The sequence below is a fragment of the Carica papaya genome, chromosome 3 (assembly GCF_054855325.1).
Source record: "Carica papaya isolate Zhongbai chromosome 3, ASM5485532v1, whole genome shotgun sequence".
Lineage (NCBI taxonomy): Eukaryota > Viridiplantae > Streptophyta > Magnoliopsida > Brassicales > Caricaceae > Carica > Carica papaya.
This window is the reverse complement of record NC_142311.1, coordinates 24,035,945-24,057,974: the sequence shown is the minus strand read 5'-3', so window position 1 is coordinate 24,057,974 and position 22,030 is coordinate 24,035,945. Positions and strand designations below refer to the sequence as shown.

Sequence of the window (22,030 nt, the reverse complement as noted above, 5' to 3'; positions counted from 1 at the left end):
AAATTGAGTCGTTGAGATCCTAAAAAGAGTAGGACTACTACTTATAGGATAGCATTGCCACCAAAATTAGCTAATATCCATTATTTCTTTCATGTGTCAATGCTACACCAATATCACCCTGATCCATCTTATGTTTTTTAGCATGAAGTATTCCTATCGAGAAAGATCTATCCTATGAAGAGGTACTAGTGGACATATTGGATAGACAAGAATGAGTGATAAGGAACAAGACCATTCTGATGGTTAAGGTACTTTGACAACATCATTCTCTGACGGAGGCTACCTAAGAAATGAAAGACTCAATGCGAGCTCATTATCGTCACTTATTTTAAACTTTGTAATCAAATTTGGAGGACCAAATTTTTATAAAGGGGGGCTATAATATCCCTTAATTTAAATTATGTGTAAAGTAATTTAAGGGGTTGTAAATAAGTAAATGAAAATAAAAGAATTAAAATTTTAATATAAAATTAATTAAATTAGAGCTTTGGGGCTTAACTGAATAAATTTTTAAAAATTAAGGTCTTTTATAAATTTAAAAGACTTAAGCGAATACATTTGTAAAAACAGGGTCAAAATCATAACTAGTAAATAGTAGAATGGGTAGATAAAAAAGTAGGAAACAAACGACCAAGAATAAACCATATGGAGGTTGATCCAATGACTCTTAAATGCAAACAACTAAAAGTTTTAAATTTTATATGGGACAATCAGATGATGAAGACAAAAACCATAATAAGGAAGCCTTAACCGGGCTTCCCTTCATTTGAAGAGGGAGAGCTAAAATTGAAGAGAGATAGAGAGTAGAGCAGTGAGTTAGAGAGAAAGAGAGAACGAGGGTGATGAAAGTGAGAGTCGAGCTGAGGGAGAGAAAAGAGCACCATGAGAGAGGCTGGCACGCATGAAAAGTAGAACAAGAGAAGGAAATATGGCCAAAGAAGCAAAAGATAAGCATTACAGAGGTCAAAGGAAGGAGGAAGAAGAATAGTCGTGACTGGGGGATGCCACGATACTGGTTGTTCTCAAAGTTGAATTGCATGTGATGCTAGTAATTTCTAATGCAAAGTCGCACACCCTGCCATGGTGAATAAGGGTTTTTCATAGAAAACTACAAAATCATTTCTGCTGGTGAATATTTGGAAACCCAAAGCTGCTTGGGTCTTCGTGGCATCGAACCCAATCTAGGTGACTTATTTTTTCCTCTTACGTCATGGATTTTTAATGGGAGCATGTGTTGACACGTATGTATGCATGTATGTGTAGATTCTGGAAAGCAGAATGCTCACCCTAACGCAGTGAACCGAAGGAAGGTCTATTTGGGTATCGAAATCTAGGTATTCATGGTGAGGTTTGAAACCCATAAACCAAAATTGATTAAGACCTTTTTAATTTCTAATTTATGATTATGAATCATGCTGTGGACCCATACTGAACTATATTTACTTTTGGTTGAATATGGTATTGCAGGAAAATTTAGGAAAGCCAATCCACGAAGGAATTTTGTAAGTATTCCATATTCTGAACCTAGATTGGGATTTTAAATTAAGTGCATGATTATATTGATTTTATGTTTGTTTGAGCATAGAATAAGTGCTTCATTAGTATACTAAGAAGAATAGAAACTTGAAAACTATCCAGGTAGCATGAACCTGCTAGGAGGGAGTTCAGGATATTTGATCTATATTGGTTACTTGCCTATATTTTTACCTTGACAATTATAGAATTGCATGACTATGATGTGACCTGACATGAAAAGGACTTAAAATTCTAGGACTATGATAAAAATGAAATAAGATTGTAAAATGAAAGTGATTATATTTGAGGAAACTAGTGAGTGAAATTAGTGAGCGGAAAGAGATGTTTAATTGAGAAAATAATAAACTAAAAATAAAAATAAATAATTACTTTAAGAAATAATTAAAATGATTAAAATAAGAATTAATAAATTAAATTGAACGAGGGAATCAAGAAAAAGGAGCATATATGAGCGAAGAGTGTATGGACCCTGGATATCTTATTTAGTTTGAATAAAAAAAGGGAGGGTGTGCATTTGGTTAACGTTCAGCAGGTATGGTAAACCTACACATGGATAGCTTTGTGAAATCTAGTCCAAATTTGGATAGGTGTTTGTGAGTGTGTGAGTCACCTAGCAAATGTACCCGTTGTGGCCGATGTGAGAGTTTGTACATTTGTTATCCATTCGATGGAGGGATCTTTCTCACCTCTCCTCTAAGATGATATAAACGGCATCATGCGATAAAATCTTAGATGTGACATTCCAAGTGTAGATGTGTTATCTTGAGTATATTTGTAACATTCTGATTGTATATGTGATATTTTGAGTATATTTATGATATTTCGAGTATATAAGTCATATTTCAAGCATAGAAATGATATTCAAGTGTAATTGAGATATTTGATTGAAATGTGTGAAATTTTGATATAGGAAGTAATTGTGAATAATAAGTGAATTTGTAACACTCCACTGACCACCGCATTAAATTTGTTTTTTATTTAAAAATAATTTTCAAGAGAAACTAAAAATGGAGCGAAATCCCGCAGGAAAACGCCAGTAAGAGAGGCTCGTCTGTGCGGGTGCGACACGCTATGTGCGTGCGTGCACACGCAACCAAGCACAGGATGGGCACACTGTGCACATGTCTCATCTACGCAGGGCATAGGGCCGGTCTGCGCGTGCGAACAGGGCCAGGAACCGCACCATGTGTGTGTGCCGTCTGCGCAGTAGGCTTGCATTGATAGGCCTGCGTGTTGTAGCCTCTGCGCGCGATAGGGTAGGCCGACATCTACAGGCTAAGCCTATAGCGTGCAGTCGAGTTGGTGTGGCACATTGCCACCTCGAGCAGTGTGCTGCCGCCCCCTTAGGCACCATGCACCACCACCTTGGCTGGTGTGCCATCGTCTTCGGTGGAGAGCCGCCACCGGTGGAGCATTCTTCTTTGTTTTTTGTGCTACCATCACATTGCATCAAATTGCTCATCTTCCACTCAACCTTCTCTCTGCAAACAAGATTTTGCCACTTGGTGCAAATCCAATAGTTCTAAATTTTTATAAATAGAAACCCCTTTCTTCCATTTTTTCTCATCACTTCTATTTCATTCTTCCATCTTCCAAGAGCTTAAAGAGAGAATGAGTGATCTAGAGGGAGAAGGAGAAAGAATAAGAAGAAAGGTGTAAGAAAACTTTGAGGTTTCGATAAAGAATTTAGCATTTCATTAAACATCTTAAGAAGCATTTCTAGAAAATCAAATTAAGAAGTATGTGTTTTATATTTTATGTTTTGCGTGTTTTATGTTTAATAAGTGATTTTTTCTTGATTTCAAGCATGCTATATGAGTTTATAGGAACTTGATGATTTGCATGTAAATTAAATAACATGAATTCGGTGAAATTTTTTTGAAATATTTGTAAAAAAAAAAGGGAGAAAAGAGAAGGGGAATGAGCCTTAACGGTTTGATAAATATATGTATCTGTATTGACATGTATAATTCATTAACTGTCTCGTTAGGCTTTGTATCTCTGAGGGGCATTTGTTTCTCCCTCCCCCATTTGGTCTGGAAAGACATGAGAGGACTGCTCCCTATGGATGATGGCATACCCTCTAACGAGAGTGGTGATGCTAATATCTGTTAGGGGTCTCCTTTGACTAAGTACTGTCGTCGCTATAGAATATCGGATAAGACCACTGTAGTTGGTACAACCATGGTCATAGATACTACCATGGTTTGGCAAGCTGGAAATGTGCCTGAGCAAATTGTCGTTATATATCTAATCTGGTCATTCTACATGGGTAGTCAGAAATCCATATCTGCCCCCAAAGATGGAAGTTAGAATGACTTCGCGAAGTATGACACAAAATCTGAGCATTTCATGATTTGTTTGATTCTCTTAATTGTTAAATATGATTTTGATTTGATTGTTGTGACTATGACATGCTGTTTCTTTTAATAAATAAAATTGTTTTCATAAAGCATGATAGGACCTGAAGTGACCTGACGGTAAGTATCAATGACATAATTATTCACTTTTAAAATCTTATGATGTTATTTAAATACTATTTTTCTTATTGAGTGTATGAAACTCACCATTTCCATGCCCCCCAGATGAGGAAGATAGTGAAGAACCGACTGTTGACCTATCCCTTGAAGTCTATGAGGATCCCATGGATCCACAAACCTTGAGTGCATGACTTGTCTCGCACTTTGATAAGCCAATTGCATAGTGAAAGAAGTGACCCTTTCATATTTTGATATTTTGTATTTTTCCACTTCTTGCCTCAATTATATATATGTGTAATTTGAACTCACATATTTTAGTGAGGGATTTATAATAATTTGCTCCACTCATACAATTTTTATCATGCACTCGTAATTTATTTCTGTATCTAGCATCTTTATGCTTAATTAGCATTTGGGATATCACCAGATGGTATAAGAGCAGTTACACAAACTAAATCCCTTACAACTGAGACCGTAGGTAGAAAGACCCTTAGGATATCTAGAAAAATAAAGACATTTTTTCCAAAAGTAGACCACCAACTCGTGTCTTTCTTTTTTTTGTAGGAATGACACAAGGGAGACGTTATGTAAAATGTACCAAGAGACCCAAGGCCCAAGACCATCCAACCAGGGCCAAGTTTACTAAACTCTTCTAAGCTATCTAGGGATTGACCACAGCCGTAGGATAGAAACAAGCCAACCCTTGTCAACACCCTGCCTGAAATACTGAACAACTGAAAGGTCTATCTCTCACAACATAATAGACTTTAAGAAGCTTAACCCATAGCACTTTGAAGGTGGCCTTGACCCCTTAGTAGCTGAAGTTTAGATCATGCAGATCGAGAAACTTTTCTCTATCCTAAACTTAACCAAGGAATAGAAGGTTCCCCTAGCAGCCTTTATGCTGATCACTAAAGCAGAACACTGGTGGTGACTTAAGAAGGAAGTCCTGCCTACCCCTACCACCTGGGAAGTTTTCATGAATGTATTCTTTGATAAATTTTTCACAACCTATGTTTGAGAGAATGAGGAATAGGAATTTCAGAACCTCTGCCAAGAAAATCTTACAGTTGCCTAGTATGCAGCCTGATTTGTCAAACTGTCTAGGTTTGCTCCTCTAATGGTCACCCTCAAAAGTTGTAAAGATATGAAGTTTTTAAAAGGCCTTTGTGCTGATATCTATGATTGGGCGCGATGCTGAGACTTAGTTAATATTCTGAGGCTTAGCTCATATGTTGAGGTGCTAAAACATGTTCAATTGGACAAAGATCTCATCTCGGCCAAGCACCAATGCATTGCCCAAGTCTGTACCCAATAATAATAACCCCAACAACCCAAAAGAAGATTGCCCAACCCAGCCAGTAGCCACCCTAATAAATGAACCCGAGTTGCCCTTCCCCCTACTCTACCTCCACCTGCTGGACAACCTAGCCAACCTTCCTAACCATGTTAGCATTGTGGTAGTTCACATGGTGAATTATCTTGGCGGAATATCAATCATGCCTACTATCGGTGTGGAAGCACCAAACATCTTACAAAAGGACTGCCCTCAGCAGCTGAAGGACGTGGTCAAACCTGTAGCCGAAGGTCGTGTGTACCACCTAGATGAACCTAGTGCCCTCCCCACTCTTATCTTTATCCAGGGTATGCTTTCTATTCATGATACTTTTATCAAGGCTTTGATCGATACAGGTGCTACCCACTCTTTTATCTCTTGTGCATTTGCTTGTAAATTTGATATTAGGCTTAAACCTTTAAAAGAAATATTAACCTATAGAGACTCCCTCTAGGGGATTATTAGAAGCTCATTATGTGTATAAAAATTGTAAGATAAAAGCTTCTAAAATAAAAGTATTCGTAGACTTAATACTCTTAGATTTCTCAGGGTTTGACGTTATTCTAGGAATGGATTGGTTAGAAAAATATAGAGCAACTATTGATTGTGAAAGTAAAGTTGTAGCCTTGCGAAATAAAATATACTTTTCTCCCTAACAATTGAATAAATAGGAATATGGATGTTGATATTGTTGTGTATTCCATTCCCATTGTTTACAACTTTCTGGAAGTTTTTCATGTCGAATTATTTGGTCTACCTCCCCCACAAGAGATAGAGTTTTCTATCGAATTGATTCTTGGAACATAACCAATCTCAAAACTTGTCTATCGCATGAGTTGTTGTGTTGAGCTCGTAGAACTGGAAGACTAGCTTTTTGAGCTTCTTGGCCAAAAGTTTATTCATCCTAGTCACTCCCCTTGGGGCACTCCAGTGTTATTTGTGAAAAAGAAGGACGACTCCCTCAAACTACACGTAGACTACTAAGAACTCAACCAGGTAACAATAAAGAGCAAATATCCCCTACCTTAAATCGACAATCTTTTCGACCAATTGTAAGGAACCACGGTCTTCTCCAAGATCGACCTCAGATCGGGATATTACCAGTTGAGAGTTAAAGAAGAAGATATTTTAAAAACTACTTTTTGGTGTAGATACGGCCTACATGAGTTTAAAGTGATGTCGTTTGGGTTAACTAATGCCTTTGCTGTCTTTATGGATCTCATGAACGGAATTTTTCGGCATGTAGTGGAATAATACATCATCATATTCATTGATGACATCCTAATGTACTCCAAGAGCCCAGAAGAACATGCAGTTCACCTATTTAAAGTGTTGGGGACACTTCATAGGGACTAAGTATTTGTTAAACTTAGCAAATGCTCCTTTTGGGTGGATCGAGTTTCCTTTCTTCATCATATGATTTCAAGTGAAAGAGTTTCTATGGATTTAGCCAAGGTTGAAATGGTGATCATCTAGAAACCGCCCACCAATATAGCTGAGGTATGTAGTTTTCTTAGATTGATAGGTTACTATCGACGATTCATCAACGAATTTTCTAAGATTGCTATTTCATTGACTCAACTCACTGAAAAGGTCGTACCATTTATCTGGGATTACGAATGTGGTGAAAGCTTTTTGGAATTAAAGCATCGTCTTACCTTTGCTCTGGTGCTGATTTCCCCCAACAACACTAGAAGATTTCAGGTCTACTGCAATGCATTTCATATTGCTTGGAATGTATTTTGATGTAGCATTATACAGTGGTCACTTATGGATCTAGACAATTGAAAACCCATGAGTGTAACTACCCTACTCACGACTTAGAGTTGGCGGCCATTATATTTGCCTTGAGGATATAGTGTCATTACCTGCTTGGTCAGACCTTTGAAATTTACATTGACCACAAAGTTTCAAGTATATCTTTTCGCAGAGGGAGTTGAACATGAGACAAAGACATTGGATGGACCTCCTAAAGGACTACAACTGTAAGATCATCTACTGTCCGGGTAGAGGGAATGCAGTCGTTAATGTGGTGAGTTGAAAGGAGTCTGCAGTGTTGGCCCAAATCATGGCCTCCAGTTAAAAGTTAGTAAACACTATGTAAGCACTCCACCTCAATCACTATGGCAATGGCACCTATCTCGTTCAGATTCGAGCTTTGCCTGATATTTTCATGAAGATTTAGAATGCTTAGTCCACAGACCAAGAAATCACCAAAAATTTAAGTGAGTTCTCTTCTGACTAGTTTCCTAATTTCAGAGTCTCAAATGATGGGTTGTGTAGATTTTGGGACCAAATTTAGGTCCTTATCACTTTCAGGATGGATGTTCTCAAGGCTGCCTATGCCTTTAAACTGTCTATCTACCCTGGGAGTACTAAGATGTATCGGGACCTGAAGTTTCAATACTGGTGGCCAGGAATGAAAAAGGACATTATGGACTATGTCTCCCGATGCCTTACTTGCCAGCGAGTTAAGGTAGAACACAAGAGACCTAGTGGTTTATTACAAGGCCTACTGATTTTGAAATGGAAGTGGGAGTATGTAACCATGGATTTTTTCATCGGACTACCCAGAACCTGTTCTAGTCATATTGCTGTTTGGGTCATCATTAATAGACTAACCAAGATTGCCCATTTCCTGCCCATCAGGACCACTGACTCCACCAATAAATTAGCCCGTTTTTATGTCGATGAAATTATCTGACTCCATGGTGTTCCCTCATCCATTGTATCCAATCAAGACCCTTAATTCACCTCCCACTTTTGGGATAGCCTTCAAGAACCCCTTAAGTCTGGATTGTACTTTAGCACTGCTTATCATCCCCAAACTGATGCTCAATATGAATGCATTATTCAGACGTTAGAAGACAAGTTGCATGCTTATGTCCTCGACTTTGGCGATAACTAGTATGAGTATCCTCCCCTGTGTGAATTTATTTATAATAACAGTTATCATTCCAACATCAGTTTGGCTTCGTATGAAGCCTTGTACAATAGGCCCTGCCATTCTCCCACTTGCTGGAGCGTAGTCAGAAACCGGCATCATTTGGGATAGACTTCATCCAAGAGACTATTGAGAAGGTTGTGATCATTTGTAGGAACTTGGCTACTACCCAGAGTTGCTAGAAGAGTTACACTAACAATCATAAATGACCTCTGGAATTCGTCGTTGGAGACCAAGTCTTCTTAAGATTTTCTCCTACATGGGAAAAATGCGGTTCAAGAAAATAGGGAAGTTGAGCCCCAGTTATATGGGACCTTGGATCATGGAGCGTATTGGACCCGTAGTGTACCGCCTTACTCTACCTTGAGCATTTGTCAGTCTATATGATGTTTTCAACATCTCCATGCTCAAAAGGTACAACCCTGACCCTTCTCATATCATTCCTCACGATGAGACATAGGTACAAGCCAATATGACTTACGAGGAACTCACTGTGGAAATTCTTGATTGGACCAATAAAGTTTTATGCAACAAGATGATCCCCATAGTGAAGGTGCAGTGGCAGCACCACACTCCAGAAAGGCAACGTGGGAGTTGGAGAGTGAGATGAAAGAGAAGTTCCTAGACCTATTCGAAACAAATTTAGGGGACTAAATTTTTTAAGGTGGGGGGATGTAACACCCTGCTCACCACCACACTAAATTTGTATCTGGAAACCCCTATTTGTTCAAGCCTTAAGGCCACCTGAACTCATTTAAATTTATCAAGTAGCTTTATATCATAATTCGTGATTTAAATTTGTAATTTTAAATTATTTAGATTTTGTTATTTTATCTTTATTTTATTTTTTGTTTTATTTTTATTTGATTTTATATATTATTATTTTTTATTTACAAATAATTTTTAGGAGAAAATGGAAAATGGTTTCTCCCACGGGAAAACGCCAGCATGAGAGGCTCGCTCGTGCGGGCATAGAACATTATGTGTGCTCTGTGCACATGTCCCATCCGCGCGGGGCACGAGGCCGATCTACACACCTGTATGTCGTTCGCGTCACTTCGTGCATGGACAGGGCCTAGTGCTGCACACTGTGCACGCATGTAAGCTAGCTCCTGCATGAGGTAGGATAGGTCGACGCTTGTAAGCTACTCTTGCAGCCGCGGCCGGCCTGGTGAGGCGCACTGCTGCCTCAGACAGTGTGCTGCCACCCCTTTGGGCGTCGTGCGCTGCCTTGGGCAGTGTGCCGCCACCTTGGGTGGAGAGTCACTGCCGGTGAAGGATTCTTCCTCTATTTTTTGTGCCACCACCACTTCATGTCAAATCACTTATCTTCCACTCAACCTTCTCTCTCCTCATCGAATTTTGACAATTGGTGCAAATCCAATGGTCCCCATTTTTTATAAAAAATGACACTTCTCTTTTATTTTTTTTCATCACTTCCATTTCATTCCTCTATCTTTCAAGAGCTTAGAGAGAGAGGGATTGATCTAGAAAGAAGGAGAAAAGAATAAGAAGAAAGATGTAAGAAAACTTCTAAGTTTTTATGAGGAATTTAGTATTTTCTTAAACATTTCTAGAAAATTAAATTATAAAGTCTGTGTTTTGCATGTTTTATGTTTAATAAGTGATTTATTCTTGATTTCAAGCAAGTTATGTGATTTTATAGGAACTTGATGATTTGCATGTAATTAAATAACATGAATTTGGTGAAATTTTTTTGAAATATTTATGAAAAAAAATGAGAAAAGAGAAGGGCAATGAGCTTGAATGGTCCAAAAAATGTATGTATCTGTAATTACATACATAATGAATCAAGTGTCTCATTAGATTTTTTATCTCTAAGGGCTATCTGTTTCTCCCTCCCCCATCTGGTCTGGAAAGACGTGAGAGGATCGTTCTCTATGAATGACGGCATACCCTCTGACGAGAGCAGTGATGCAAATATCTATTAGGTGTCACCTTTAGCTAATTACTGTTGTGGCTATAGAATATCTGATAAGACCACTGCGGTTGGTAGTGTTGTGGTCATAGATTGACCATAGTTTGGCAAGCCATGAATGTGCCTGAACAAATTGCCGTTATATGTCTGATTTGGTCATTGCACATGGGCAGTTAGAAATCTGTATCTGCCTTCAGAGATGGAAGTCAGAATGACTTCACAAAGCATGACATGAAAATCTGAGCATTTAATGAATTTTTTTTATTTTCTCTATTGTTAAATATGATTTTGATTTGATTATTATGACTATGACATGATGTTTCCTTTAATAAATAAAATTACTTTCATAAAGCAAGATAGGACCCTGACATAACTTGATGGTAAGTATCAATTACATAATTATTCACTTTTAAAATCTTACAATGTTATTTAAATATTCTTTTTCTTACTAAGTGTATGGAACTCACCATTTCCATGACCCCCAGATGAGGAAGATAGTGAGAAACTGACCGCTGACCTACCCCTTAAACATGACTTATCTTGCACTCTGATGAGTCCAATTGCATAATGAAAGAAGTGGCCTTTCTGTATTTTGATATTTTGTATTTTGCCACTTCTGGCCTTAGTTATATATGTGTAATTGGAACTCATATATTTTGGTAAGGGATTTGTAATAATTTACTCTGCTGTATATAAGTTTTATCATGTACTCGTAATCTATTTCTGTATCTGGCACCCTTATGTCTTAATTAGCATTTGGGATGTCATAAAATTCCTAAGCATAAGATTGTGAAATAAAAAATATTATAAAAAATTATAAATAAGTTTGATTTGAAAAATATTAATATTACATCTATTACATGTTTGTGTGTGTTTGCGTGATGTCCAATTTAAGTCTTGGATTAATGAAAATACTTACTAAGTTGGTGAATTCACCCTAATATTTTTTATAGTAGAAAGAACCAGACCAATTGCCGAATGAGTGAAGGACATGCGAAGATATCCTAATCAGTATACATTTTTTTCTTATTTTTGTTATAGCATCGTTTTATTAAACTCAATGTTTTGATATCATGTTTTATATATATAAATGTTGTATATATCATAAGGGATGTTTTATTTTATACTAAACTTTTGACCTACACATATGCATGTTTATGGGCGCCATTAGCTACGAAATGACATAAGTATATTTGCCCCTCATTATCGGTTAGGGGCATTACAGTAACATTTTACAAACTTTACAGGCCATGCCAGTTGTTAATCTTAAAACACCAACTCTCTGTCTTGTTGGGGCTCCTAGTGTGGGGAAGTCATCCTTGGTTCGTGTACTTTCAACAAGGAAACCTAAGGTTTGTACTGATCTCCTTCCTATCTTGTATCTTTGGTGGCTATGTCTAAAATGGCTCCCACAATTATTTAAGAAATTTTAATGCTATCTGTCTTGTATTTAATGTTATAGTTTAACAAACAAATAAATCAGAGGTTCAATTTTCTAATTTAAGGTGTTCTGGTATTCAAATAGATAATTGGAAATTCAACTTAAAATTTTTCAATTATTCATGAAACCTTTTCTGCCATTAGTCACACACACATATATATACACATACATATATACTATGTTCTTGTTAATTTAATACTAGTTCCAAAAAATGACGCTTTGCTTTCTAGGACTTAAATTGAAATGGTGAATGTTTTTGACTTGAGCATGTGAAATTTTGGATATTGATTATGGTGGAAGACAATTATTTCCTTTATGTCAATATGTTTTGTTGTCTATTTTCCCTTTAAGGTCTACAACTGTCCCTTTACAACTAGAGGAATTCTGATGGGTCACATAACCTTGAACTACCAGTACTTTCAAGTTAGTTTATTTAAGGCATTTATTGTTTCTTTTTTCATTACTTTTTACTCCTACGATTTTCGTACAGGTGATAGATATTCCTGACCTCCTAAAGAGATGTGATAGTAAAGGAAAACTACACATTTGTGGGTTTTATCCCTTTAATTACTGAATCAACGTATAGAATAAAGTTTAAATATTTCAATCAAGTAGTAGAAGTTCCTCTTCCTCTCCTCTCTCCCTACCTATGCCTATATATAGTTTATGCATGTTTGTATACAGACATTAGGATATATGGGATAATAACTTAAAAGTACAATTTGTGCAACAATCCTTTCTATCTGATAGAAAAGGATCCCATGATCCAAAGGTGCTGCTTTAGGTACAAGATTTCATGCATGCTCTTTATAATGGCTTTTCCATCATTATGGTAATGTTTATATTTTACCCTTTGTCTCCACTAACAGAGGATAGGAATAATTTGGAGAAGTTAACTCTTGCTATACTCACACATCTACTAATAGTAGTGCTATACATGCATGATCTATTTGGAGAATATGTGACCTCACCTTAGATCAAGTACCCCCATGATATAATATAAATCAACAACATCATGGTCCATGTGTATACAGTATCATATTTCAATAAAAAAAATGTGCATACAGTATCGGGTTATAGACAGATGCATATACAAAAATGCATTTATTATGATAGTTAGCCCTTCTCAATAGTTATAAGGATATTTGCCTCTCACTCTCTGTCATGTATTTTTCGTAGAATTCCCCATATGAGGATTTATTTTTTGCTGTTATATATATTTTGTTAAAAAAAATTTATTTTATGTCTGAATTTGTGCCACCATGTTATAATTCAAGCTTGACAAGAGCAGGGATGCAAATTAACCTTTGATATTACAATTAATTTGGTTTCATTTGGTTAAGAAAAAGCTTATAGACCTTACTCCCCACGCAAACTTTTGGATGATTTGGAGAGAAAGGAATAGGAGACTATTTGAGGGTCTACTGTTGCTAGCATAAGAAAGAATTGGTTTTACACCTTAAGTATATTTTATTCGTATATCATTCCATCCTTGATAAAGTCTTAAGGGAAGTAGTTTGGTAAGCCATTCGGGTTTATTTGATAAAGTCTTTGGTTCTCTTTAACATTATCTTTTTTTTCCTTTAAAAGAAGTTTGAGAAGCCATTTGGGTTTATTTGGTTAAGTTTATTTCTATAATATACTGAATTTAAAGGTAGACCCTATCATGACAAAGAAATATTATTTTATTACTTTGATCACTTTTACCAATCAAATCTCTAATATGTGGCATTGGATCTTATAGTTTAAGATATCTAGAGAATTTAGGGAGGGTTTTCCTAATCATCTGTGGCTTGATATCATCTCAAATTGTGATCTACTTACTACAAGCACCTTACACTTTGTTTGACATAGAAGATGGAGATATTGACCATGTTGAAATGGCACGGTGTCAAAATATAGGACTTGATCGAGCAAGCCATGTATTAGTTAAGACTGCAAAAGGTCTTGATGAGGTGTGTACTAGTTAAAAGCTTAAGTCTTTGCCCCATCAACTTTGACCTTGCAATTAATGTTCCTTGGTTTAACACAAGTGTTTTTGCGAGATATTGGGCTGACTCACCATTTAACAGAAACACAGAAGACAAAACTTGCAAGTTCAAGCCACCATGCCATATTGCCTTGATCTTTGACCCTCTTAAGTTAAATACAATTAAAAAAGCTCTTTTCTACTTTTTTATTTTTAATTAAAAAAATAATCTCTTAATTATTGATATGTGAACTGTGTATTAAAAATTCAATAACTGCATAATCATATTAGATGACTATTGAATTATTTGACTTTTTGACTATGCGCATCAAAATTTATATAGTAAAGTTAATGAAATGTTAATATGAATGCTATTCTTTTAATAAACTAAAAAAATATTCTTATAATTATGTTTGAATTAAGAAGAGTGTTTTTGTAAATTATCCTTAATACATTAATATTATCCAGGTGCACGTATCAAGATACCTGCATCATAAATACATTGATATTCTTGATTTCTCCTTAGCTAAACACCTTGACAACCAAGTCAATATGGCTAATCATCGACAGATTCACTTTCAGAAATTTCTCTTCATTTTGTGTCATCTCTTGTTGCATGGGTATGGTTAGACTAACTTCTAACTTCTTCCATGCCGAGCAATTTAAAGATGGAAACAATCAATTTGAAGACTCCAAGATTAATATTCAAGGAGATGGTAACAAAAAACTTTAATGAATTGCCACCTGGGTCTCGAGAATTTATTGCAATTATTGGGGGGTTAAAAATGAAGGGTCTAATTAATCATTGATCCTACAAATCTTTGACTCCAGAAGAAAAAGATCAGCAAATTGCAAGGAGAAGAAGAAGAAGAATCATCAAGTAATAAGAATCAAGATGATGTAGAGGATTTGTTTGTTAATAATCCCAAGGAAAAAGAGAAATGGAAAAGAAAATATCAAATAATTCAATTGGAACTTGCTTGCTGCTCAAGTTCGTGATGCTGTTATCTCAAATCCAAACTTGCATCGCATTGGACATTCTATAAATTACTCTGTTCAATACATAATCAGCAAACAAGACAGAATAATAAATGAAGTGAAGAAGGCAGGACTATAATATACCAAAAAATGGAAGATGTCACAGACACACAGAAGGGTGAGAGAGATTAGCAAGATTGTCCAGCGTCTCAAATACTGCACGCATCACAACTATGCTACAAAGTCCAACAAGCAGTGTGTTGTCAAAACCCTTGGTGGGAGGCTTGTGTATTAGACAATAAGAAGAGAGCTAGTGGACCCAAGTGTCCTGTAACAGGGAAGAGAATCTAGGGGATTCCTCATTTAAAACATGCAGAATACACGAGGTCTAGACTACCTAGAAATATAAGGACTGTGAACTGTGCCTATGGGGGAGTATTATCTGGAGCAGCTATTAGGGAGATGATTATCCGAGCTTTTCTGGTGGAAGAGTAGAAGATTGTGAAGAAAGTTTTAAAGTTCTAAAAGACAAGAAAATGGAAGATGCTTGTCTTGATTTTTACAGGGATCATTTTTTTTTTTTTTTTTCTTTAGGTAAGAAAATTTTTTCTATAGGTAGAAAATTTTTTCTAACTTCATTATATATATGTATATATATGTATGTATACTCACAAATAATGGCAAAAGTTAGTAACATCAAACACAATTAAACTATCATTTTAGGAGACTATTGGTTGAATTTCTTTCATATGACTGATCTTTTTAGTATTAATTTATGATGATTATAATTTAACATTATTTTTTTATTTTATTAATATAAATATTTCTCAATCAATTTTTTTCACATCAAAAGTAAATTATTCTGTAAGTTGCATGTATATGACCTTCTAAAACTTGTGATTTCATAAATAAAATTTGTTATCTATAAGAAATACAAAGAAAATGGGGGGAAAAGTAAATATAATTGTGGCAGTAAATTGAGTCAAGGTTAATTAATTTTTTTAAATAATTATTTTTAATATTTTTAAAAAAATAAAAAAAGAAAAATCAAAATAAAGAATCTTATTTAATGAAAACAAACTAAAATTTGGTTTTATTTTAATGAAAATAGATAATTTAATTGTAAAAATAGCCCATTATTTTTAATGTATGTTCTAAATTTGGTTCATGTTTTAACTGTTAAAATTAATTATTATTAAAATAAAAAAAAAATTAAATCCTTCATTATCAATTATCAATCATGTATTAAAAAATAGTAATATAATTCCAACATTAATATAAATATTCAATTTAAAATTAAACTCTATCAAAAAAATTAAAACTAATTTATTTAATTAATTTTTCTTCTAAAATAAAATATGAATACGTTATCACTAACACTTATCAGTCATGTTGTTACGGACCATACCCCGTCGTATAAGATAATGACTGGAGCATACTTAAATCATATAAACTTAAGTTAAGTAAAATAACTTAACTTTATTAATAATAACAGAGTCACAGAAGTATCACGTCTCTTAAATATAAAACATAAATACATATATGAGGCTCTAAATTTTCTTGCTTACATTACTAAATAAAAATACAAAACAGTAACCTTAATCTTAGAGTATATCTTCAAAAATTTTCTTCGTATCATCGCTCACTCTGCAGCAGTATCTTCAGTATTTGGAGGGTGATAGAGAGGTGAGATAAAATATCCTAATAACTGATATTATGAAATCACAACATAATATATGCAATATATAGTTTCTTTATACACAACAAACCATATATCATATAATCTTTCTAAAATAGATATGAATTAGAAGACGAATGCTCAAATAAGAAAACAGATTCACAATTGCTTCATTATATACTTCATCACTATTATAGAGGATAAATCAGTTACTATACATTATACATAGATACAAATACTTATCACTAGCTCCCCATGTACCCGAATATGGAACGACATACATGAGTACCTTGAAAAACTGTTATCCCTTGAACACGGAATGGTTAGGGCACACAGATCAGATTGTTTCCTCATACACCCAAACATAGATCAATTATGTATGGGTACACACTTATCACTTTACTAATACGCCCGAATACAGAACAATTATGTATGGCCACATTGATGTCTAGCATAATGCAGGTTTTTTCGGAACAACTTCTTTCCATAATGAGTGATGCACACATATGAAAATCATATTTCGAAAACATAAAACAAAATAACACTTATATCAAAGTAAAACTTTAACAAACACTTACTTAATAAATACGAAAGACAATTCGAATACTTTCACCTTTTTATACTGAAAATACATAAAATACTTCAAAACCACTTAGGATAATGAATCCATAATATCCATTTACTTTAGGTCCTTAGCAATTGTAATCTTAATTCTGATAGAATTCCTACTTTATTTATGACCTTTTTCTTTCAAAAATCTGGCAGAGTTTTAGGATGATTGTTAGTCATTTTCTTAATGCAAAAATATCCAACACAATACTCAAAAACTAATCTCAAAAGTCAAAGAGAAACCAAACTTCAAAATTTAAGAAAAAGCTTACCTTTCTAATAGTTTATAACTCCTTTTGATCGTGAGCCTTCTTCCTCTTCTCTTCCTCTTTCTTTGCTCTAACAAATTTAGCAGAGTTTTTCCCAAGGCTTTTATCTAAAATTTCAAAATACTCTAAAAAATCACACACTTCGTACTCCCTCTTCTTTCTTCACTTCTATGCTTCTCACTATTTTTCTCTCCTCTGGAATGTCTCTTCCTCCCTTGACCCATCCCCTATTTATAAGAATGGCGATCCATGAGAGAAAGGTTGATACCATTCCATCATACAACTTTATCCAAAAGTTATCACCTTTCATCATGTCATTTCATCTAAAAGGTTACTACTTTTTACATGTCATTTCATCAAGAAGGTTATCACTTTTCACATGTCACTTCATCCAAAAGGTTACCATTATTCACATGCCACTTCATCTAAAAGTTGCACTCTCTGTGATATCACTTCATCTAAAAGTTACCACTTTTCATATGTCACTTAATATAAAAATTTCTACTTTTTGTTATGTCATTTTATCTAATAGTTACCATTTTTTATTATACCACTTCATTTAAAAGGTTTTCACCTTTTTCTATGCCTCTCTATGCTTATTCTAGCTCCTTCATCCTTATCCATCCTTTTTTTGTTTGACTTTAAACTATGTCCTTAATAATTTTATATATTTCTAAACACATATAACGAATAAATTAAATATATCAAACATAAAAAATTAATCCAGGGGTATTTTCAAATTATCACACATGTAACTGTCACAAACATACTCCGTCCTTTAGGGTAATGATCAGAACATATTTCTTTAAATCATATAAACTTGAGTTAAGCAAAATAACTTAACTTTATTAATAATAAAAGAGTCGCAGAAGCGTTACATCCCTTAAATATAAAATATAAACATATGTACGAGACTCTAAATTTTCTTACTTATATTACTAAATAAAGATACGAAATAGTAACCATAATATCAGAGTCTAGGCTTCAAAAATTTCCTCCATATAACTACTCACTCTGCAGTGGTATCTTCTGTATCTGGAGGGCGATAGGAGGGATGAGATAAAATATCCCAATAAGCAATATTATGAAATCACAACATAGTACATGCAATATATAGTTTCTTTACACACAACAGAACATATATCATATAATCTTTCCAAAACAGATATGAATCGAAATACGAAAGCACAAATCTTAAAGCAGATGCATATTATATGCTTCATCACTATTATGGAGGATTAATCAGTTACTATACATTATGCATAGGCATAGATACTTATCGCTGGTTCTTTATATACCTGAACATGGAACAACATACATGAGTGCCTTAAAACACTGCTACCCCCCGAACAACGAACTGTTAGGGCATGCAGATCAGACTATTTCCCCCATACACTCGAACACAGAATGGTTATGTATGGGTACACACTTATCACTTTGCTAATGCATCCGAACATGGAACAGTTATGTCTGGCCAGATTGAAGCCTAGCATAATGTAGGTGCTTTCGGATAACTTCTTTCCATTATTAGTGATGCATACATATCAAAATCACATTTCGATAACAGAAAGTAAAATAACATTTATAATGAAGTAAAACTTTAACAAATACTTACTTAACAAATACGAAAGACAAATTAAACATGTGCACATTTTTATACTGAAAATACTTCAAAATTATATAGGCTATGAATTCATAATATCCACTTACCTTAGGTCTTCAGTAGTTGTAGTCTTAATTCCCATAGAGTTCCAGCTTTATTTATGACTTTTTCCGCTAAAAAATTTGACAGAGTTTTGAGATGATTTTTGGTCACTTTCTTGACTCAAAAATATCCAACACAATGCTCAAAAACTAATCCCAAAAATCAAAGAGAAATAGAACTTTAAAACTTAAGAAAAAGCTTACATTTCTAACGGTTTATAGCTTTCTTTTCATCGTGAGCCTCATTCTTCTTCTCTTCCTCTTTCTCTGCTCTCACAAATTTAGTAGAGTTTCGCTAAAGTTTTTATCTAAAACTCAAAATACTCTCAAATATCACACACTTTGTACTCCTTCTTCTTCCTTTCACCTTTATGCTTCTTATTATTTTTTTCTCATTCAGAATATCTCTTCCTCCCTTCTCCTATCCCCTATTTATAGGAGTGGGAAGCCATTAGGAAAAAGTTGCCACCATTCTGTCTTACTATCTTATCTAAAAGTTGTCACTTTTCATCATGTCACTTCACTTAAAAGGTAACCACTCTTCACTTATCGTTTTACCTAAAAGGCCTTTTAACATGCCACTTCATCTAAAAGGTTACCACTTTTCACAGGCCGTTTTATCTAAAAGACCTTTCACATGTCACTTCATCTAAAAAGTTACCACTTTTTACATGTCACTTCATATAAAAGTTGTCATTTTTCGTTATGTCATTTTATCTAGTAGTTATCACTTTTCATTATACCACTTCATTTAAAATATTTCCACATTTTCTCATGCCTCTTCATACTTATTCCAGCTCCTTCATCCTAATCTATCCTTTTTCTATTTGACTCTATACTATGTTCTTAGCTTAATTATATATTTTCAAACACATGTGAAGCTAAATTAAATATATCATATATAAGAAATTAACTCAAAAATATTTTCAAGGTATCACACTAACATTGATTACATACACTAACATTATATAAATAACCTTTAAATAATGACACATAAAAAAACATATATCGATTGGATCCCACAATCTCTTATAGAAGAAAGAACATACCAATAATTAAACTAAATAGTGATTAATATTATAAATTTGTATTATTTTTTGTGCGTATATAAATAATATTGATGAAGTTAATGAAATATTTTTACCCAAAAAAAATTAATTGTTGTTCTCAAAACAACTATTTTCTATTTTCTTTTCTCTGTCTTGGTATACAGGGCTTGATGTATGATTTTCTCTTTCTTTTTACATTTATGTTGATTGCTAAATTGTAAGCCCTTCTTCAGATGAAGTGGCTAAAGCGTGAATCTATATTGCTCTAAAAACTATTTAAACTGAAATGAACTAGGAAAAAAGTAAACAAGAAAATTCAATTCTTCTCTTTCATGTCTTCTTTCCCTTTTATATCTCTCCATAGTTCATCAATCTCCCATTTTATTTCTTTTATGTACATCGACTTTCCTGAAAGATAGTGCGTTGGACTTCTCATCATGTATCTCTTTAATTTTCTTTTCAAATTTATCCATTAATTAATTTATGAAATATATAACTACACTCCTAAACTCTAGTAAGTGACAGAAACGGATTTCGATGTTTTCTTTTTCATTTGTCTCTTTTTCCTTTGGATTATCACTTGACATTTCCTCATCGCCATCTTCATTTTAATTACTAGAGGGTCCTTTTTCTTTTTTGTCATCTTTTGTTGTAAGCGTATGGTTAGACTAACTTCTAACTTCTTCCACGCCGAGTAATTTAAAATCATCGTATCACACAGCTAAAGGATAGGGTGTACAAACTGTTGAATGCTCAAATGAACAAGATAAGAGGTCAAAAGAGGGACGAAGATAACAAATGAACACTTGGTTGAAGGGATCGACTATGAGTGGACTAATGCCATTTAACTCATTTTATACAAGAGCCCACAATTCCTTATTGTCATGAAGAAAGCAGTTTATGGGATGAGATTCATGATCGCTCATAATTTGTTGGAATCCCACCCATTAAAATAGCCTCAGTAACCTAGATTTCCTGGATGATCACCAAGTTCTCATGCTTCCAAGGGTTATATATATATATATATATCTTATCCTGCAAGCTGATTAGAGTTCTCTGTTGTCTGCTACAATTTACTAGATAATCAAGGTTATCCCTTTCTCAACTTCTGGTTTCCTAAGAAATTTGGAGGCATTTTTTACCTCTGAGTCTGATAAAAGAAACTAATTTATTCCATGCTCAAATTGGATTGTCTCTTGTCTTCTTAATCAATTACGTACACTAGCTCAAAAAAGTTGTGGCGGTTTCTATTTACCTTTTCAATCCAAAACTTCGACTATAAACTTTGAGAATTCTGATTGTGCATTACATTCATCTTTACTTTAATTCAAACTTAGATTCTTTTAGAACTATTTTTCTTATCTTAGACCTAGCCAACAGTTTTATATTTTTAATTTAGAGTCTTTTGACCCAATCTTTTGTTATTGTTTATGAGTTTCAAAACTATTTTTATAACCAAATGAGTAAGATGCAAAGTACTTTGACATCAGTCAAAACTAAAATTTGTTTTTGATAATTTTCAAGTTAGAAATTTCAATGTATAGGTTTTGAAAAATCGATTCAAATTTTTACTAAAATTTACATTTAAAGTTTTAAAATAATTTTCATTCAAAATGTATAATTATACACAAATTTCATGTATATAGTATATAATAGAATATTCACATATAGCACAAAAATAATCATATCTATGCAATTATAATAAACATTCAGAAAATATGAAATTTGAAGCAAAAAAATTCTTGTTTACTCTATATGATTCTAGTGAGAGGATATAATCCACGAAATTTTTAAAAAAGATCCTTTACTTTCACTTTTAATAATATATTTTTTCTTAGTAAATGTTCATGTAATATCATAAATATTGATATAATGAAAGGCTTTTGATTTAATTAATTTAATATATTTGTGTATTAAGTACTTAACCGTTATTTTTGGTATTTTATTTTTTAAAAAATAATATCTATTTAATATTTAATATTTAAAAATAGTATTTTTATTGACTATTATAGTGTTATGTATGTGTAAATATAATATTACTTAATTACTATAGTTATATATATATATTCTTATAGTCATAATTAAAATACTAAGTAGT

At 33.8% G+C, this 22,030-nt stretch overlaps 2 pseudogenes; both read left to right on the top strand.

Annotated features, from left to right (window-relative positions):
• The first annotated feature begins 8,501 nt into the window (after window positions 1-8,501).
• LOC110808407 (uncharacterized) lies at window positions 8,502-20,734 on the top strand (annotated as a pseudogene).
• Window positions 14,781-20,201, top strand: LOC148267354 (large ribosomal subunit protein eL34z pseudogene; annotated as a pseudogene).
• Window positions 20,735-22,030: the final 1,296 nt, after the last annotated feature.